Source organism: Bos javanicus, chromosome 14, assembly GCF_032452875.1.
Source record: "Bos javanicus breed banteng chromosome 14, ARS-OSU_banteng_1.0, whole genome shotgun sequence".
NCBI lineage: Eukaryota > Metazoa > Chordata > Mammalia > Artiodactyla > Bovidae > Bos > Bos javanicus.
In genome coordinates, this window is record NC_083881.1 from 47803870 (window position 1) to 47826460 (window position 22591).

General features: G+C 38.0%; 1 protein-coding gene across 1 annotated transcript in view; it reads left to right on the top strand.

Moving 5' to 3' along the window:
• The window catches only part of EIF3H (eukaryotic translation initiation factor 3 subunit H), a 97106-nt gene that overhangs the window by 57003 nt on the left and 17512 nt on the right, over positions 1–22591 (top strand). The window lies entirely within an intron of this gene.

Here is a 22591-nt window from a genome sequence, read left to right on the forward strand (position 1 = left end):
TTGGTTTTTAAAAGCACTGTATCTGTCAAAGTGTTTTGTTTGCTGAAGTTGGCCGTATAGGACCTTTCCTTAAGATATGGGTACCAGAGAGAGTAGACACCGTTCTGTGTTTAGAGCTAGTACTGGAGCTCATTCAGAGAAAGGCATTTCCCTACTCTCTCACATATTTATGGTGAGTTTGATGTTGCTTCTTTCAGAATTTTTGAAACTTTTCCCTTGATATTCAAATGTTTCTTTAGTTTTTCCAAGTTATGTGACTATCATACAGATAAAAGTGAGGAAAATTATGGGTTAAATTGGGCTGACTAAATATAGTATTTATTTATTTATTTATTGCTTTGCGTTGACAGTAACATTTTCTTGTGTTACATTTAAGCTGTGGTCAGAAGGTGTCTCTTGACTTTCTGAAGCACTATATTTTTAACTAACCTTAACTTGTGTTATCCTCATAGCTCAGTTGTAGAGAATCTGTCTGCAGTGCAGGAGACCTGGGTTCGATCCTTGGATTGGGAAGGTCTTATCCCTTGGAGAAAGAAATGGCAGCCCACTCCAGTATTCTTGCCTGGAGAATCCCACAGACAGAGGAGCCTGGCAGGCTATAATCCATGGGGTCGCAAGAGTCGAACGTGACTTAGCGACAAGAGAGAGAGAGAGCTTGTAGTATAAGTATGTGTAGGCAGTAGTCAGGCCTGATTCCTGCCAGATTGGTGTCTTGGGCATTTTAGGTTTCTTACTTGAATGAATGATTGATTGCTTTTGTGACCAAGTTTTTGTTACAAGTATCTTTAAAAGGAATCATAAAGTACATAAATAACTTTGCAGTCCTCATTGTTAGAGATTTTTGTAAATTTAGGTGATTTTCAGTATATTTGAAAATCATTCCAGGAATGAAAGCAGTCATGGGAAGAGCAGTTTGGAAATGATGCTGTTTTAAAACCCTGTAAAAATGCCCCAGATTAAACAAAGTTCTCCTGGCCCTTCTCACTTAAAAGGAAAAAAAAAAAAATTGAGCCAAGTAGAAAATACTTCGTAAAACCCATCAAATGGCTGAAACAGTTTCTCTTGAATTTCTACATCTATTTTTCTCTAGGTAGTATAGTATAGTAACAAATAATGTAATTACAAATTATAGCAGTTATTTATTTGGAATATTTTAGGCTGCACTGTTGATTAATGTATTTTGTGATAACAGTTGGTAATTTGTGTCTTTTACTGGAATGCCAAGGTTGGAAAAGGCACAGTGTGTATTTCTAGTCCTTTTCTTGAATGTGTAAACTTTGATTCTTACTAATTAAATTGTTTTGCAGTATTACTTTAATGCAGTACACAGGCTAAAATGCCTTTTGGAATTTTGATGTTTTACTTGGTGGCTCATGTAAACTTTTTGCACAAGCCCCTTTTAAAGTCAACTTGTAAAATTGTTGAGCATATGCCATTTTTCATATTAACTACTCTATCTACATTACTACCTAACTTCGGGCTTTCATTATCATCTCTTGCTGGAATTATTGTGGTAGCCTTTTAACAAGTTTCTTGCCCAAGTCTTTCCTTTTTAGTCCATTCTTCCCTCCAGAGTGATACCTTAAAAAAAAAAAAAAATCTTGAAGTCTCAGAGTGTCACTTTCCTACTTTAAAACCGTTGTCTGGCGCCTCTGTACCCGCAGAGTAAAGCCCATGTCCCCCTGGCCTGTGACACTTTGAGATTTGGCTCAGGTGTGTGGTTTCCACCTTATTTCTTCTTCCTTTCCCTGTGCATATTATATAGTATGAGATTGTTTATAGAGCTCCTTAAAAATTTGGAGTCTTTTATACTCTATACCTTGCATGGTGGTTTCCTCAGGCTCAGCTATAGCTTTTAACTTTTTCTGCCTGGCAAGCTCTTACCCATCCTTCAAAACAGCACAGGTTTTGAACCTCTGTAAAAAAGTTTTCTTTGCCCGTCCCTGTATTCCCCTTTGTGTTAACTCTGCAACCCACACACCTTCAGTTTATTGTGTGGTATTGCTAATGGGATTTCCAGGTGGTGCCAGGGGTAAAGAATCCCACCTGCAGTACAGGATATCTGGGTTCAGTCCCTGGGTCGGGAATATCCCCCGGAGAAGGCTTGGCAACCCACTTAAGTATTCTTGCCTGGAGAATTCGTGGACAGAGGAGCCTGGCAGGCTGCAGTCTGTGGGGTCCCAGTGAGTCGGACACAACTGAGCGACTAACACAAACATTTCTAATGTGGCTTTCTTACTTACTCTGAGCTGCTTTAAGTCAAGGACTATGTCTTGATTTAAAGCTGGCTGTCAACTTTTACCTTTGTATCTGGAAATTGAGATAGGTGCTCAAGAAATAACAGGCGGAAGTCATCTGGAACTGGAGAGCTGGGATTCACTCTGTAGTGATGTTTGAATATCTTTTCACATCCTTCTATTTTTAGTGTATTATGGATGATTTGAGCCCATTTGGTCACACGTCTTTTATTTTCCAGGACCTGTAGACTTTGTTATCCTTTCTGATTAGTAGGTAGTCAAGATATTTACAGAACCATCACAATAATATGAAATTCCCTCCATAGGGCTTTATCATCGTCTTTGAACTTGGTGTAAAATCAATTCCTGATGTGATGCTAAATGTTTTATATTTTAAGTAATATGTTTTTAATTCAGAATACGGAACCCTAAACAGGCTTCATAAATAACACTTGTAAACTCTTCCCTAAGGCTTTTGTGATTCGTTGTTTAGTCCAGTAGAGAAGCGGCTGAAATGGGAAGTTTAGTATTCATTTTCTTCATTGATGACTTCCTGTGTTTAATAGTAGGATTAGTCTGTAATTGTGTTCTCTTTTCTACTGTCAGTAAAGTTTATTGTATTAAAATGCTGAGTAAAATCCATGTCCCTTTCCTGGATACTAATGGAAGTAGCTGATAGTGTGAGGTGATGGAAACATTTTATTTCTAAACACTTTTCAGTTTGCATTTGATTTCTGTTACTCGAGGGGACTGATCCTTCACAGCTGTTATAAAATGTAAGTGGGTTCCTCTCCTGCTGTGCAGATCTTTCCTTGTTTGGGAACCTTTGATGGCACAGTAGGGGCTTTTAAAAGTGTCACAAATGTAAGGCAATTTATATTGCAGTACGTGTAGAATTTTGTTGTTGCTGTTTATGGCAGAAAATTGAAAGTTAAAAGTAAATGGAGGAGGAAGGCTACTGAGCATGGTGTGCTCGTGAAAGCGGCTCTTTTTCGAATTAATAATGCCATAGCTCCTGGTCACCTGGACTTTCTCTCAGTTTTCCTCTTCCATTTCTTCTCTGGGTTCTCTTACTGGTGAATTGAAAAATAAAAGCAGAATAGATTGATGGATCACAGACAAGAAGTAGCACACATTTTGACTTGATTAACGCTGAGGTTAAAATAAGTGGGAGAGGGATGCAATCAGCAACCCCATGGTGAAAGCAGTCTATTGAATGGTCTGTGTTTTGAACTGAAGGGTGTACTTATTACAGAAATAGTTCTCCGAGTACTCTGTGAGGCCCAGTTGTTAGCACATTGCTGAGAAAAAGAACGCACTCTGTGGTTGAAGAAGATGCCTCTTCAGTACGTGAGGCTTTTACCACTTAGCGTGGAGATGACAGCCATCACATTGGAATACTAACCTTAGCAGCAGATGAGATCCTGAAGCATGTACACATTTTACCAGATGTTCCATTTCTCTTTAGGGCAAACTTCTGGTTAGTTTCTTATATCAGTTACTCTTTAAGAAATCAGAATTTGAAGTTCATTTTATGCAGACTGTGGCTATTTATAAATAAGAGAAGAGGCACAGGCATTTATAACCTGAAAGACTGGGTGATTTGCATAATATCAAATAAATTGTCCGACAGCCACATTTTATACTTTTGTCATTGATACTGTGTGTGTATATTCTGCACGAAAAGGTTTGGGAAGATACATATTTCAAGAATATACTTCTTATGAAATGAACAGTAAAGTAGTGTTCTTTGTTGGTTGTGCAACAACTATTTATGATTTACATATTCCTTCCCAAAAAGTATTTGAAGCAAATATGAGTTTCTTGCTAATTTGACAATTTAAAACATTTTATAATTGAACAAATTGTAGATATTCTTAATCATAACATCTGCAGGATGTTGATTTATAAACACTATAAAATGTTTTCATGCTATGCATACTTCCTGTAGTGTATGCTTACAGTTCAAAAGAATTATTTTCTTATCTATTTCCTTCAATCTTTGAATTTTAGCACTGGTCATAATTCTGAGTCTGGAAAAGATTTCATGATATTCCAGATTTCTGTGTTTTTCCTTCCCATCCATAATGGTTTAGCAGTTTTATGTTAATGTTAGGAGTGTTAACTTTGTAAAAGTAGTGATCATGTTGAAGAATGCATCATCTTGTTTCTTTGGAATAATATGAATATAATAGCTGCAAGGTAATTAAAAATGAGTATTAATTGAAGAAAGGGAGGAATCTGGCATCTTCTCTTTTGGAAACTTTGCTTTACTCGTGTTCATTCTACATCTTCACTTTAGTGGGGGATCCAGCAAGGACAGTTTTATAGTGCATTTAAGAAGATACACTGTGTTTCTTCCTACTTTCAATCAAATATTTTGGAAAAAGCCCTCATGTCTGCAGGACTTCCATCTGGTGAAAACTTGATCCTTTCTGCCCAGTTTCATCTTGGCTCTCTCCAGTGGTTGTAGCATAATAGCTTCTCTTTGAGATTAAAACACAGAACAAAGAGAGGCTCTTTTTATTAATAGTTAAGTGAAAGGCTACAGATTTGTGAATAGTCCTTTTTCCAGATAGAGAATTATTAGAGACAGGTTTTATTTTCTTCTTTAAAATTCTACATTCTAAAGTTGTGCTACCGTAATGGACGGTTCTTAAACTTTCCTTGTCTGTTAAATGGGGATAATAATACCTACACCATAGAACTGTTGGGATGGCTACTAATAAATGTAGACTATTATTATTCATCTTGTGGCTTCGGAAGAATAAAGATGGCAAAAATTAAAAGAATTCAATGTATGTAATCTGCTTGGGTTGTATAATCATTGAGCACTGTTTTGACCAGAGCATTTACAGAACAGCATCTTTGTGATAATCAGAGATTTTATTTTTTGTTTCTGCCCAATTTTGGTATTGTTTCCTTACAGTTCTTTTTATGGATATTAATATCAGTCTTTTTTAATAAATTTTTTATGATTTAAATAAACATTTTTGCATTTGTCATTCATCCCTATCCACACGCACCATTTACAAATTGAGAAATTTAAATAGACCTTGTTAGGGACTGAATGTCTGTGTGCCTCCAGAGTCCATATGTTGAAACCCTAACCCCTGTTGTGATGGTACTTAAGAGATGGGGCCTTGGGAGGTAATAGGTTAGATGAAACCATGAGGGTGGGACTCTGGTCTGATAGGATTAGAGCCCCTATAGGAGCTTGCTGTCCTTCTCTCTCTACCATGTGAAGGCCCAGGGAGAAGGCTGGCAAGCTAGGAAGAGAGCCCTCACCAGGAACTGAATGAGCCAACACTTTGATCTTGGATCCCCCGGCTTTCAGAACCATGAGTAAGTAAACTTCTCTGGTATTTTGTTATGGCAGCCCGAGCAGATTAGTACACAAGGAACACTCAAAATTGCAGAAGTTATGTAAGGAAGTAGGCTGATCTCTGATACTAAAGAGATAAATTCGGTATTTAGGGCATTGTGACAATGTCTGGAGTATGGCCCTATCTGTTCTTATTCCTGATAGGAGAGCAGATGTGTATTGAAATTTTTGTTTTATGACACCGTCTGTAAGATGTTACTGTTTGTGGATGGTAGGTGTTCTGAGATATTTTTGACCTTCAACAATCATATGAGTGTAGTTGATTTTCTCTGGACAGGCACTTAGTGTACTAGTCGTAATTCAGTGTCAGATGATTATCATCTAAGCAGAGGTCCTGGGGAAAGTTTGTGCATCACAACCATAGCAAACAGCATATCAACATTTCGTTTTTGTATGTTCTCTTGATTAGGTTGTTGAATCGAAGTAACTGGCAATTGGAAGCTAAGACTTATTTCCAAGAAATCAAACATTTCCTGCTCAAGTGGCTTCATGCCACCCTGCAGGTCTTTAGTAAAATTCCATTTTAATTTTGTAGGAAAGGTAAATTTATTAGATACAGACCAAGCACTTAGAATAATGTTCGCTATTTACTTATTGCAGGTAATTTAGTCAGAGTATGCATTGTCTGCCCTCTTAAATGTGACCTGTAAAGTGTTTTGTGAGGGCATTTGATCCATGGTGCTTCTGATGACAGGGATGTCTTTTTTAAAAGAGTTTTTTCATTTGGTTTTGAGAAATCCTGGAGAAAGGACCGTAATATTACTTGATCTATAGAACAGTAAAGTAGAAGAGAGATGCTTAGGGAGAAAGAAGTAAAGTAAAGCTTCTACTGCTTTTTTGGCAGTAAAAACAAATAAAATGAATATTTGCTAATTACTGTTGGTAACTTAAGTTTTTTTATGGCCTCAAATGAGACTCTTCTGACCTCTGTGCTTGGACCCCATTGCGGAGCTTCCTTTTCCCAGTGACATGCTCGAGGAAGCAGTCTTCTCATCTTTGCACTGCTTTCCTACTCAACAGCCTTCGGCTGATTTTGAGTTTTGCTGAGAGCTTAGTGTGACTTGATCCCTTCAGTGTCTTGGACAATTCTGTAGCAAATGGACCCTATTTTTATGCTCTTTGATCTGAATGTAGCCTTTGACATTATGAATTTGTCTGGTGGACCCTCTGCTGAAGTTCCATAGTAGGAACATCTGGTTTACTTCTTGAAATGCTTCTGTTACTGAACTCAAAATCTTGCATCTCTTTTTTGCCTTTTCTCTTCATATCTTATCTATATCTTTAAACTTAACTATCACTTTTGTGAGCATGCAAATTTTGTTATGAATTAGAGAACAGAATGTACTCTATTTGAACTTTCAGCCCTTGCTAAGTTTTTCTTGTTTTAAGTACACTCTTTGAATTGTAAAAAATTAATAGAACAGTATTTCAGAGAGTTTGGAAAAAGGAAAAATTATCCATCTTATATCTTTAATACAGTGATAGTTAATAATTTGGTATATTTCCTTCTAAGGTTTTAAAATGTGTTTAACATTTTTAATTTTAGAGTGTTTTTACCTTTTTTATCTTTCATATTATATTACATTAAATTATTGTATTATCGAATGATTTCCCTCATTGTTGTTTAAGCTGTATTGCTTTCCAGAAAGAATTATTTCCAAATATAATGAATCTTGTTGCTAACGATGGACAAGAGTCCCATCTATCAGAGCAGCATTCAAAGTAGCACTTCTTCTTCTTTTTTTTTTTTTTTTAAGTAACACAAGCAGAAGTCGCACTGTTGCAGAGAACCTTGTAAAAGTGACTGCAAAGTTAATGAGAAATGCTATGTTTGGAGAGAAGGTGGAGTACCTGTATCCTTCCCTTTACAAAATGACGGCTAGTTAATATTGTGTACTTTCAATTGTGTAGAATATGCAGAAGGACTTGCTGTTATATGTGCATGTTACTAGATACTCAGCTTCACTATTGATGTGCACAAAAGCATTCAGTCTTAGCATATATGTTACTCTTGTATGAAGGAAAAGTGCCAGGTGATTTTATTGTTTATCATGGGAAATCCATGATTAAAGAGAAGAGAGTTTTTACTTAACTATTTTGTGAGTTATATAGGCCAGAAAAAGTATATTAGGGTACTGATAGAATACAATTGTATTTTTGACAAGAAAAGAGCATTGCTGCCATAATGCCTGCCCACACACTGCTTTATTTACAGGTAGCAGGTTCATTGGCTTTGCATCTGAACTCTTATGAAATTAGGTGTCTTTTAATCCATGGTGTCTTGGAATTAAAATTGCCAACTCTTTTTCGTATGCTTAGTTTTAGACTTGATAAAATAATGCTATTATGCTTTCTAGCCTTAATTTAGTATGGAAGGAAATATTGAAAATAATAAAATTAAAATTTCAGTCTTTCAGTATTTATCTTTATATTCAATTAAAAATGTGGGACAGGAGATTAACTCTGACCCTGCTTTTCTAACCTGCATGTAAGGAGAAAGATGCCTGCTGGAATCTTTGTATAGATGCCTTCTCTATAACTGTAGCAAGTGCCAATAAAAACTATTTCCATTTCTTCCTTCAAATAATTTGCTAAATGGCATGTTTTAGCTAAACATACAATACCATGAGAAGCTTTACAGTATTAATTTTGAGTAAAAGTATCACACTTTTAAACATTGAGATTATGATACTGGGATGAGTAAAGTGTTCCTACTTTACTGAGCTTTGATAGTTCTAGTTTATTAGAGGAAGAAATTGAAGAGATAGCTAGGCCTATTTTAAAAACTACATCTGTAGCTCTGGAACTTGGTGAAATCAAGGATTAGAATCTAGTCTGTTACATTCATTCATAAATGTGGGATCATCTGACAGTAAAAATACTGGCTGCTTTTCCTGATGACCTACAAGTCTGATTAAGGAACTGCTAATTTAGTAGAAACAGAAGGAGAAAAGAAACTTCCTAGATATATAACCTGTACTCCAAGTCTTCCATCTCCAGGCTGTATATTTAAGCCCTGGAGGTAAATGCAAATCATCTCTGCCACTGATATACAGCAGTTTTGTTTGTTTTTAATTTTATTTAAACTTTTATGTATGTAATTAAAATTAGGGTAACATTTTAAAAACTCGAAATCGGTGGTTTTTCTGAGTGCCAATATCCATTTAAATGTTCTACAAATGATTCACGTGTGAGATTGTTTCAGTGCTTCTTAGTATGAACTGAAATTGTGTAGGGAGGAAGATCTAGTGTTTTTCTACCCTCTCCTCCTCCATTCAGAGATCAGCCTGAGGCCTGTTTTCTTTGTGAGAACCCACATACGCTCGGTAGTCTAGCTCTCTTGTCACGTCTTAAACTGGGATTCTTGTTACTTCTCCCCTTCTTCTGACCATTCTTCTTGTTAGGGTTTCACGATTATATTTTTAGTGAAACTAACCCTGCTCCCATTTACCTCTGGAATGTTCGCACCCAAAGGCCCATTAGAGATAATTGATTCCACTTTAAAAACCTGGAAAAGGAGCACGTGAAATTTTATTCATGGAGGATTTTTAGCTGGTCCATGCCTTAACTCTGAAAATGTCAGATTTCTCACATGGGTAATCACTGCCATTTTGCCACTGTTTACTGTGATCACTGTCACCATGTGATAAGCATTAATCCAAATCATTTTTTTCATTTGAGGTAAATTAAAAATTAGATGATTTTTAAGCTGTATTTTTAAGGGCAGTTTGGTTATTTGGAGGTTTTCCTCTGCCTTATTTTATTGTATATAATGGCCTAGCCATTCAAGTCTGCTGTTTTCTCAGTCTGCAACTATTCTTTCGCACTGTATTATTTTGCAAGGTAAGTAGCCAGGCCTTTGATTCCCAAGCTTGATTTCCTGGTGGTTATTAACAGAGCTAGTTTGTTCATTTTAAAGGCCCAGAAAACTGTATGGGATTACCCAGTTACTCTCTTTAGGGAACATTGAGCATTTGAGTAGACCCAGGAATGCTAGCTGTCCCCTTGTGTCATATCCGCTCCTCTCTACTAGAATGTCAGCTGCGGGGACCTGTTCTGTCTTTTTTGCCCTGTTTCTGGACAAGCATGTTATAGATTGCAGTGTGAATATATGAAGGGACGAATTTGCTATTCAAGATTTTTCTTCCCCGAAATAGAAGAAGGAAGCATCTATAAGCTGTTTGTATTGCCTTTATCTGACTATCATAGTCTTTTCTGCAAGGAATAGATACATATCCTTTGGGGATAAAAGAGGGTTTTTGTTGTTAAGGTGATACTACCTGGTTTGAAAATGCTTTGAAACATTGCAAATAACTCTGATTAAACTTATTAGCTTTGTAAGTAGGTATTGTTTGATCTGCCTTTGGCACATTTTCTAAAGCCTCGGCACAAGCTGCGGGCTCTATATCTGGATACTGCAGTGAGGGACAGTTTTTTTTTTTTTGGTGGTTTGAGTGAGGGTTGAACAATCAAGTTCAGGGAAAGTAAAACAAAGATAGCCTTTCCCTAGATAGTTATTTATGCTTCCCTAGATATTTATTTATAGTTGTGCAGTTTATTTCTATCAGTGTAGCCCATAGAGGTTAATTCTATTTCAAACATCTGGCAGGATCCTGCCTGCCAATTGTGGAAGAGAATTATTTGGTCTGTTTTGTAGCCTTCCAGCATCTTTCTATAATAATTTTTTTTTTTTTTTTTTTGCCTTTCTCACCTGTACTCTCTATTTCATCTTCTCTCTGAGAGGCCCACCATAGAAAACCATCTTCAGGAGCCTCAGATTACATAGTGGCATATGATTAGAGCAGCTTCAGTAATGGCTTCTAGAGGTTTCCTTGTGACAGCTGCCAAAGACAACAGGATCACTGGGTTGCTTGAGGAAGGCTTTCAGTGTGTGTGACTCTAGAACTGTATTCCAAGGGACGTTTGCAACATAGCAGAACACAGTTTATGCTAAGTTTATTTTTAGAATGTAACATTTTTACTAGAGACCAGCTTTCCCCAGAGTGTGTATTCATCTCAAATGAAGAAGGGTTACCTCTGTGTTGGGATCACCACTCCTTGCCTTTATTATTATTATTATTTTTCCACTCCTTACCTTGAGACCAGTCTTAGCTTACTATTAATAGCTCCAGTCATATCACCTGGTGGGTAAACGCGAGTATTTTCTCTTGTCCACCCTGGGAATTACTAATCTAAATTGCAGAGTTGTTTGGATGAAACCTCTGTCCACCTTTTCCCATGATGGACTTCCTGGTCTTGGTAGGACAGGGGTAAGAGTGACCATCTGTTGCATGTCCTGCTGAAAACTGGTGTTTCCTCGGGAACTTTGGCCTGTCATTTCTCCTTTTTCTGATGGTGTGTCTTTGGTGATCTGTTTGGCTGCCCCTGAACTGAACTGATTCCTACTTCTCATCTTGTCTCTCCCTGCTGCCCACCACCCCCCACCCCACCCCCCACCCTGCCCCGCCTCATCCCCCTCCACGGCATGCTTAGAGGAATGGTAGTTCTCTGAGAGCCAGGATCATGTTTGGCTCATTCTCCACTGTATCTCAGTGCTTGTTACTCTTTGTTGGATCTTATCCCCTTTGAGAATTTAGTGAAAGCTTTACACCCTCTCTCCACAAAAGCGTATATTCATATGGTTTTGGGAAAAGGAGATTGTAACAGGGAAGTAACAGGGCCTCATTGAAAACAAGCCACGAGAATCAAACCTCAGATTTATTGTGGTGGCTATGAGGGTTTCTGCTTGGTCATGTTCTCAGCATACACCTCATTATTCCTTACCATGTAAAAATAAGTTTGGATGAAGCTGAGCGTGTAGGGAGTTGGTGATGGACAGGGAAGCCTGGCGTGCTGCAGTCCATGGGGTCGCAAAGAGTCGCACACGACTAAGTGTCTGAAATGAACTGAACTGAGCATGTAGGCAAAGAGACAGGCAAGAAAGGGTTGGATAGAGGGTATGGTTATTTTGTTGATGTAACTAATCTGTAGAAAATTATTTCCTCTTCCTAACCTTTCCCTTTTTGTAACTCCTGTCACTTGCCATTCCTGCCAGCTTTCCCTTCTTTGGGTTGTATTTAAGGACACTCTTACAAGATTATATCCTTCAAGCTTTAGACCCCATGGACTGTAGCCCACCAGGCTCCTCTGTCCCTGGAATTCTCCAGGCAAGAACACTGGAGTGGGTTGCCATGCATTCCTCCAGGGAATCTTCCTGACCCAGGGATCAAACCCAGGTCTTCTGTGTTGCAGGCATATTCTTTGCCATCGGAGCCACCAGGGAAGCCCCTTGCTTCTGAGAACATCTTTAATACGAATTTTCTAAACCACTTGTCCTGACCTTTGAAGGTAAAGGAGGGGATCACCCCAGGAAGCAGTAGATGGCACATTGGAAAGGTGTGTGCTGTACTGAAATTGAGTCTAGTCCCATCACTTGGGTGGGCGGTATGCCCAGTCAGTGTCTTGTGTAGGGGCACGCTGCTGCTCAGTCTCCTTCCCGTTTCCACTCCTGTTCTCAGTGTAGTTTGTAAAGTCACCTGTTGTGGGGTGGGGGAGGAAGCTGATTTCCTTCCTTCCTTCCGAAGAGTTACAAATGGAATCAGGAGATAGAAACTTATATAGTACAATGCAATTATATTGTTATATACACAGTAATAATAGAACACCCAAGATTACCTTTTCTCGAAATCTAATTTCTGTAGCTTGTCTCTTTCTTTATTGAATCTGTTCTTTATTGTACTGAATATAATTAGCTTATAGTTTTAGTATCTAAGAAGTATTTTTTTCCTTTTGTAATCCTTTTTCATGGTAGGTTGTTTTTTGATCCTATTCATATTTGCACATGTGAATTCTTTTTCATGAAGTTGATGTTACAAATTCATGGACTTTCTTGTCACATATACTACCTCTGATTCTCTTCCCCAGTTTCCTGATTTCTCTGTCTTCCCAAAATGCAGATGAAAATGGGGAATTTACTCAATACTTGGGGACCAAGTTAACCAAACCCAGTTCTCAAAAACTTTCGACTCAGATAAGTTCCATAGGCTCTAGATTGTAAATAGCATTTCTGAATAATAGGTGACAGTGCAAACCTGTTGAACTCTTCTTGAGGATATTCAGTAATCCTCAGAAGGCCTTTGCTTTGTTGTGAAGGCTTTCATTTAATCCTCTTTATGACTTCACGAGGTTGATACTGATTTATTCTCATTTTACAAGAGCAGACACCTCGGCTGAGATAATTTGTCATAGATCACACAACTAATGTGTGTTAAATTTAGACAAGGTCTTATTGGGTTTGGGCTGCCATGACAGAATACCATAGACTGGATGGTTTGAACAACAGGAATTTATTTTTCAGTTTCAGCTTTGAAAGTCCAAGATCAAGATGCTATCAGGGTTGGTGTCTAGTGAACACTGTCTCCTTGGGTTGTAGCCAGCTTCTCACTGTGTCCTCACACAGCCTCATTACTCAGTACTGCCCATGGATGGAGAGAAAGGAAAGAAAGCTCTAAGGTATCTCTTCTGATAAGGGCACTTACTCCCTTCTTGTGAAGGCTTCAGTCTGATGACCTCAACTAAAACCAGTTCCTTCCCAAAGGCCCTGTCCCCACATACCATCACATTGCAGCCTTTAACCTACAAATTTGGGATGGCCGCAGTTCAGTCCATAGCAGACAGGATTCAGACCACGCTGGCTACTTCAGATTCTGAACAATCTTGTGCCGAATTCTCTGCTCCCACAGTTTAGGAGCTTTGGTATCCAGATTATTTGGTGACTCTGTTAAATGTAATAAGTTGGCCAGCAAAAGAAAACTCTTATAGATACATGTGTATGTACTCCTTTAATACGGCCCAAGTGGCATAGTGGTAAAGAATCTGCCTGCCAAGCAGGAAATGTGGGTTTGACCCCTGGGTTGGGAAGATGCCCTGGAGAAGGAAATGGCAACCCACTCCAGTATTCTTGCCTCAGAAATCCCATGGACAGAGGAGCTGGTAGGGTACAGTCCATGGGGTTGCAGGGAGTCAGACATGACTGAGTGACTAAACAGCAGCAGCAACTCCTTGAATATCATATGTATTTTACACTCCTTTTGCTAAAAACTAAGGAAAATAAAGGTAAGAATAAATAAGAAAACAGAAATCATCTCTGATCCCACACCCTGGAGAACTGTTGCCATTACCATTTCAGCGTATTTCTTTACCATTTCATCATATTTCTTTCTAGTATTTCTCTTTAGGAGGAGGGAGCAACTTTCACATGTGCTTTTTAAAATTTTTTCTTCTTGGCCTCTTATAAGCAGTTTCCCAGTTAAAATTCTAGAAAACTTCTAAGTGCTTTTTGCCTTGGAGAAAACAGATTTGAGAGCTACTGAGCAGGTAGAGTATTATATGAGCTGAATATGGGAGAAGGTGGTCAAGATTGGTGACTCAGGACCTCTCAGGGAGGGAGAAAACAAAATTAGTAGGTGTGTGTGGAGGGTGGGATTGATAAAAGTCAGTGCATGCTTTTACGGAGTGCATTACCTATGGAACTCCCCCTTGAAAATGCTCGTTACAAGCAAGCAGTCGTCCGGACTGGAGGTACGTTTTTAAAACTGCCATCATCAGATGGTTGGAAGTTGAAACCACTGTTTTCTAGGTGAGGAAATTAAGGTACAGAGAGATAAATGCGTTATTTAACCAACAGCTCGTATTGAAGGAGGGACTGTCTTTAAAGATCGTGTCAGCATAACTTCATCAAGCTCCCAGCACAGGTGATGCTCAGTAAATGGTTTCAGAATGAACAGGTTTGCTCCTACACGGCAAACAGTACTTCCAAGAAGGATCATTTGTTCTTTATTTAAAGCGTTTAGTGCTTACTCCTGATGCACCCCAGTCTTTTTTTTTACAGTAGTTCAGTAGGTAGTTTGTTAGGTAGTTTCTTATAGGATGAAACTGTTAATTCATTTCAGTAGCCCTTCTTTTCTTCTGCTGCTGCTGCTTCTTCTGTTGCTAAGTTGTACAAACTGTTTTCTGTTTTATGAAAAAATAATCATGAGACAGTCTCTCCTTGTTTTCTTTTAAAAACCTAGATTTATTTTTTTAAAGGTAAATCAGTTGTAATTGTTCTATTAGAAAAATGTTTTTGCATCTCAAAAAGCTGCATAATAGTTTTCCTTTAAAACCCCACGTGAAAATTTTATTTTAGGGTTAAGAACTAGAGAAAATCTACTTTGAGATCTTGGTTTTCCCCCTTTTGGATAATATAAATCATCATGTTTTCCATTTTGCCTTGATTGCCATTTGTTTGTCTAGTCACTAAGTTGTGTCTGACTCTTTGCCACCCCATGGACTGTAGTCGGTGAGGCTTCCTTGTCCATGGGATTTCTCAGGCGAAAATACTGAAACAGATTGCCATTTCCTTCTCCATTGATTGCCAGTGCTCAGAGCTAAATTTGTGTGTTTTAACCAAAATATCTGTGGCTTGCTTCACTTTGTTCAGGTCTCTGCCTCACCTTTAATTTCCACCTTCTTTAATTTTACTTCCCTTAGATGTGATTTCACTGATTACATTTTAATGCAAGCTACTTCCTGTGCTTCATGAACATGCTAAGATGGAGATATATCAGTTTTTATCTGTCTGCCTATCTGGGGCTTCCCTGGTGGCTCAGTGATAAAGAATCCGCTTGCCAGTGCAGCAGACTCAGGTTTGATCCGTGGGTTAGGAAGATCCCCTAGAGAAGGAAATGACAACCCACTCCTGTATTCTTGCCTGGAAAATCACATGGACGGAGGAGCCTGGCAGGTTGCAGTGCACGAGGTCATAAAAGACTCAGACACGACTTAGTAAACAGCAACATCTACCTATATATGTATAATTTTTTAATGATTGTGACCATTCCCTAGTACATTAACAACAATCACAATTTTGACATATTTCTGTTAGCACCTCACTTTGTGCCAACATTAAACAAGTACATGGTATATGTATCTGTAAATATGTTGGAGTGTTATTTGTCCTCATGAAAAGAGCATGAAATATTTATTTTTCTAAATCCAGAGATTCTCATTTGGTCTTCTAACATTTGTGCTCTTCATTGTAACAAGTCATATTCATAAGAGTATGAATTTGTTGTGTATATACATAGTATTTTCTGTGAAGAATCCTGTTTATTTCATAGGCGACTTCTTCTCCAGGTGGCGCTAGGGATAAAGAACCTGCCAGCTAATGCAGAAGGCATAAGAGATGCAGGTTCGATCCCTGGGTTGGGAAGATCCCCTGGAGGAGGGCATTGCAACCCACTGTACTATTCTTGCCTGAAGAACCCCTATGGACAAATTTACAACTATATGAATTTGTTGCAGTAGTATTTTCTGTGAAGAATCCAGTTTGTTTCATAGGATACTTCTTGAGTTACATTAAAACCCCTTAAAAAACCCTCTGGCTTCCAATAGTTTTCTAAGCTCTTGCTGGTTTTAAAAGGTAGAGTAGCACACACATCCCCTTCCCCCCTTTCCCAGATTGGCATACAGAAGAAGTTACATGTCAGAATTCATAAATACTTTAAAGAAGAAATTAAACCACCCAGGACAAATGAACAGTTTAAAGGATATTTCTGGTAAGATTAAGAAAGTATTTTTGTTATTTTAAATAGAATAGATTCATGTCTAAGTAGAGTAGAATTTATATTGGACACTTTATTGTGAGAAACTGAGCTTTTACCATAATTCTTAAGCAGTCCCAGAGTGATCTTAATAACAGGTATATTAACTGAGGGGAAAACAGATGAATACATAAATGCAGACTTGGTGAAGAGAGTATGGACGTTTAAGAAACGTGTACTCCACCCTAAGCAGCTGCTGCTGCTAAGTCACTTCAGTCGTGTCCAACTCTGCGCGACCCCATAGATGGCAGCCCACCAGGCTCCCCCATCCCTGGGATTCTCCAGGCAAGAACACTGGAGTGGGTTGCCATTTCCTTCTCCAATGCATGAAAGTGAAAAGTGAAAGTGAAGTCGCTCAGTCGTGTCCGACTCTTAGCGACCCCATGGACTGCAGCCCACCAGGCTCCTCCGTCCATGGGATTTTCCAGGCAAAAGAGTACTGGAGCGGGGTGCCATTACCTTCTCCTACCCAAAGTAGACTCTTATTTAATTGTTTTTTTCAAATGCACATTCTGTTTGCTTAAATCTACATCTGCTCCTAGCTTTGAACATTGCCTGAGACGTATGTGTCACTTGGCAGGAAATTGACATGAAGGGGAAAGCACCGAGTAGTTGGGGTAGAGCCTCACAGTTGATAACCCATCCGCACTCGCTGTGACCTGTGGCGCTGCTGGGAGGGAGCTTTGTGATAATTTTCTTACAAGCCGTCCTTAGGACAGCCCTAATGCCAGGACAGATAGGAAATTTTGATGTATTTTCCCTGTGATGCTTGTGGTAATCATCGATTTGTTTCAGAGTTGTGGGGTTTTGTTTGTTTGCTTGCTTTTAAAGCTGTTTGCATCTCTTGGCTGAGCTTAGTTTGTTCTTGCTGCAAAGAGCATGTATACTACATCTGGTCTCTCTTTGTTCCTTTTCTTGATGTGTTTGTGCATCTTTGATCTGAGCCAGTGCTTGGTTACAAAGTAATCTTGGCAGAAGTTTAAAATACTAACATAGAATGCAGTGTTTTAGGAGGTTGATTATATATTTGTGATAATTCTCAACTTTGACATTTAAAAATCCTTGATGGTAGTTTTATCACTTAAAATCTTACTGGTAGTGCTAAATTATTGGTTAATTTAGTGATCAAACATGCACACGCTATGGTTTCTGAAAACCTAGAAATTGTGTGTTTCTACTCTCTCTCTGTTATGCTTTATTGATTCAGAAATAATTCTCTCAACTTTACTAATAAGAAGAGATGAGATCCTGTAAATGGGTGGTTGCCTGGCTTCAGAGTCAAAAAGTCTGAAGTCCAGTTGAGTCCTGCCCCTTCACATGCTGTAATACACAACTTTTTAAACAGATGTCAATAATCATGATTGCTTGTCTCATTAGCGTCATCCTGAGGAATAAAGTCAAGTACCATGTGTAGACCTCTTAACAGGAAGGCTGACTTAATAAGTGCTCACTAAGTGCTAGTTTCTTTCCTGTTGCTTAGCTCTCTCCCTTTTTCTCCACACTATGTCAATACATATGCACATTTTAAAATGTGGTTTTATTGTATTTTTTAAATGATTTAGATTTATTTGCTACAATGTTAAGTAGTCAAATAATAGATCTGTTGAATTGTTTTTAATTTTTAAAATTTAAATTAGATTATTCCTTGGTTCCTTAACTGTTCTCTAAAAAGACATCTGTAAGCTCTCCCCAGTTCACTGCGTGCCCACCTCCCCCCCCCAAATCTGCCAGACAGATCGTTTTGGAGTATGTTTCAGTTTTCTTCTTTCAGCTCATCCCCACCTGGCCAACTGTGTTAATTCCTTGTTCCTGTTTTTTTGGTGATAAATTGCATTCATGAGGGCTCACTTAAAATAATAAAATAAAGATGATTTTTAAAATGAAGGTGGGAAATTTGAGGTGAAAAAAATACTAACTGATTATTCTGCTGAACTGAAAAGCTTCTAAGCCACCATCCTTCCCAGTGGTCTTAAGGAGAACTCAAAGTCTTATTTGGTTGTTTGCCAGTGTGAGTCCCAGCATAGCGTTTAAATAGAAGACTGCATATTATTTTCAGTGTTTTCATATTTGGAGATAAAAACTAGGGAAAGCCCTACAAATGTGATGGATTTTTGAAAGGAATAGTTAACTGTTGGGCACCCTGCCTCAGTTAAGACAGTTTTAGCTCTAGGCAATTTAAAATTGCCTGTTTTGAAAAGAAGATATCTGGAAAAAGTGAATATGAATATACTGGTGCCAAACTGAACAGTTATTCAGTATTGTAAACCATGCTGTCCTTTGCTTGGGAGAGGCTTAACCAATTAAGATGATTGTAGAGGTTGAAGAGATTTATAAAACTTCATTTTTATAGCCTTCCAAGTTTTGTAGCACCACCTCAGTTGCATCTAAGTGTAGTTTGTGTATTAGTAATTTGAGTTGGCTTAGCAGTAACTTTCAATTTGTCTTTGAAATTCATTTGCTATGCACTGCTTCTCCTCAGTTGAGAGGGTGTGTTTGCTTTTTAAATGAACAATGTTTAAAACATTCTTTCATAAACTTCTCACTACACAATTCTGAGCCTTTCTGTTGAGTATTATCATAAATTTTGAAGTATTTCCCTCTCCCAAAAGGTTTTTCCTTGCTATTCATCTTTGGGAAGTTCTCCAGAAATATTTAGCCATTAACTCAGAAGTGAGTGTCATTGGTTGGAGTTGCTGCCTGGGCTTCTGTTAAATCCGAGAACTTGGAGAACAAAAATGAAAGTGTCTGTAACCCTGAACCAACTCAGCAAAGTTGCCAGTAAAGGCTTGTTTATTATTTCATTAATCCGCATTAACTCCACAGTAGGGAGCTGTGGCACTTTATATCAAGGAACTTTTGGTTTTCTTTTCCTTCTCCTGTGTTTCTTTTTGCTGATTCTCTTCCTTCGGAGGTGTGAGGCAGTCCCTGGCTAGAAGTGAACCTATCTCCCTGTGTAGTCACATCTTTTCTACCCCTCTTTTAAAACTCCAGCAGGGGGTTAGGGGGTATTAAGTGAGGATGACCGGGAACGAGAAGGAAATGGCAGCAGTCCCCACTCGCCAAAGCCTGTGGGCTGGGACACCCGTCCTCACAGTCCCTTCCAGATAACATGAGCTCCTCTCATCCCAGTTCATCCAGTATCCTAGCTAAACTGGGTCTCTTGTTCATACCTCACCTACCCACCTCCAGTATCTCTCCCTTTCACCTCCAGCATAACTCCTGAGAGGGATCAGCAAAGCCACTAAAGCAGTGGCATTTGCCTGGGAGATGAGAATCTGGAATGACCATCCCTTATTTCCTATGTGAAGTTTGCTGCCATGCCACTGTGTCACAACTCTCTTCCTTCTGTCAGAGGGATAAATGTGTGTCAGCTGGTGTGGCAGCTCAGCTACGTTGATTGGTGGGAGTGTTGGGAGCACAGTTTTGAGAGAGTTTAGCTTTTGTAGGGGTTGATTTTGTACGTTTTGAGAACCTGGGTTGGAGGAGGAAGGGAAAAACTGAGAAAGGCGCCAACAGTCTGTCATGTCTTGTGTGAGCGTTAGAACAAGGACACGGACCTAAAAGACCGCAGAGATAAAAATTCACTTGGCTGTTTTTGAGTTATCTCTTGCTTGCATATAATAGGGTAAATATGACTTCTTTAGAATTTTTTTAAATTAAATCAAAGTAACTTCTTTAAGCTTTGCTTCCCTGGTACCTCAGTGATAAAGAATGTATCTGCCAGTGCAGGAGACACATTGGTTTGATCAAACCCAAGGTTTGATCCTTGGGTCAGGAAGATTCCTTGGAAAAGGAATGGCAACCTCCAGTATTCTTGCCTGGGAAATCCCATGAATAGAGGACCTTGGCAGGCTACAGTCCTGGGGTTGCAAAGAGTCAGACACGACTGAGTGCCTGACCACCGCTTGTTTACACTGTGCGTTTCCTGGAGCCTCTTGTGTAGTTGCAGCAAGGACTGGGCCTCAGTGCACCACCCAGGTTCACTTCGGAGCTCTGGCACCCCAGCCTCACCTTTTCAAGGGTCACTTGCAGTCTTTTTAGATCCTTTCTTTCCCTGTGATACCTCCAAGAAAACATTCATTTAAAAAAAAAAATGTGTTTTTTAATTTAAAAAATGAATGGTTTAAAGTCTATAAACCAAGATGAAGAATGACCTGCAACTTCACATATTTTTTGTGTAATAGTGAAATTTCAGTTCATTGTAGATTTTTCAAGAACAGTTTTATTAACTCCCCTCTCATTGTTCTTAACCCTTAAATTTGTTTTTTCATCATATGAAAGCTCTTGTGACCTTAAAAATAAATTTTTATTACAATGGTAAATCCATAAGGCAACAGGCTTCACTCATATCTCTTAGTCTCTTTTTTCGCTGAGAGAAATACTTCATTTTCCTTCTTATCCTTATTCAAGGGGCTTTGAGGAAGGTAAGACTCTGTATGAAGAAGGAATCTGGATGTTTGCTACCAATTGTAAGATGTTTTACTTCATGCTTCCTGAAAATGCTATTATTAAATCTGTTGTATTCAGGCTGTTTGACTTATTAGTAAGATTAAATATTTCTTAGAGATAGGCATTTTTATTTTAATTATTAATGCCTGCTAGAGGCCTGGCTTTAGTTTATAGAAAAATCATTACTTACAAGTAGCATATCCAGTGAGCAGTGTGGAGTCGGAGCATTTTGACTAGGATGAGCTCTCAGATCTTTTTGGAGATAGGAAAACTGAGCATCAGAGAAGGACAGCAAGATTCCTCATGAGAGAAATCCCAGCGCCAGCATGAAAACCTAGATTGCTAGATTCCAAGTCTTTTCTTTATTATTATTGCAAGTTGGTAGAATCTGATTTGTGCTTATTTTGTAACTAAATTGTATGTTGACAGGTGTTTAAGAAGGACCTGTTTTAAAAACAGCTCATCCCATACATTCGTGTTCTGCACTGTCAGTTGCTTGTAATTGATCTCTCTCTCTACTTTCCTGTCCGTTTAAAACAAATACTAAATTTAGCTCTGGCTCCTGTTTTACTGGTAATGTTAGAATTTTTCATTCATAAATTACATTTGATTAAAATTTACTAGCCAAATCAGTGATTTTACTTGAAAAGAATTGTGAAATTTTAAAACAGAGATCATAGTAGTGGTTCTATCCCAGTTTTATGTGGTTGATGGAAATCTCTTAACTGGCTAGGAAGGGGATCTCTTATATGCTTGAGAGTGAAAAAATTAAGAGAAGAGATATTTGATACAGGATCACCGTATTAATTTTAGACTGCTGCTTCTTGAGACCATCATGTCGTATATAAAAAGAAAAATTCAAAAAGCACTTAATTCTGAATAGTTGATGAGTTGGCTGCCATCTTTTATCATGAGAAATACAACTTTCGTTGGAATAAGCAGATTTATAATTTCTTTACCTAGTAACAGGAGTTGAAAAGACCATGTCCATCTGAGGAAGTTTCTTTTATATACTTTGATCCTAAATTTTGTTTGATTTGTAAAACCATAGCACTGTGACCAAGGAAATGACATTTAACCCACTTTTGCTGAAACCTGATTAAAAATTTAAAAAATGAAATGGTTCGATTTGAGTTAAACAAGTATGTTTAAGTGCATTTATTATACAGAAATAGCTTGACTATTACACTAACTATAAAATTTTCTCCTGTTTTACGTATTTGCTACTCATTATTGGGCTATATTGCTTTTTAAAATACATTATTTATTGTATTGTCAATTTGCACCGATTTTCCTGGTAATATGGCTTTGAGTTAATAATGTACATTATAGTCATTGACAATAAAAGTTAATTCAACTGTTCCGTTCCATACATGGTGATTAGCATATGACTTATCTAATAAGTAATATTGATTACTTAATGTAAAGGAACTCCCAGACAAGAAAAAAATTCTTTTTAAAATTTAGCACATGCAGCAGGGGGCACCAGACGAAGGCAAAAATGAATTCTTATATTTTTAATCAGCTGCAGCTTGTGTCCTATTCATACTTAAATCATGTGGTAGTTAACTGTTTCCCCATTAGTTTTCTTGATGGTTTTAACTTCTTAGTTCTAAAAGCTTTGTTGAAACAGTGATAACTACTCTCAACTTATTCATTCAAACAAAACTTCTTACAGCCAACCAATTTAGTAATTCATAAATTTCTTCTTAAAAGAGACCACATTTAATAAATAATTACTTGTTTGCAATAAAGCATTATTATTACTGTTAATACTACTATTAAAATTATTACTATTATACTATATTATATTACTACTAATATACTATCATTACTATTAATATTATTAGTTTTTAAATACTGTTTCTACAGAATGT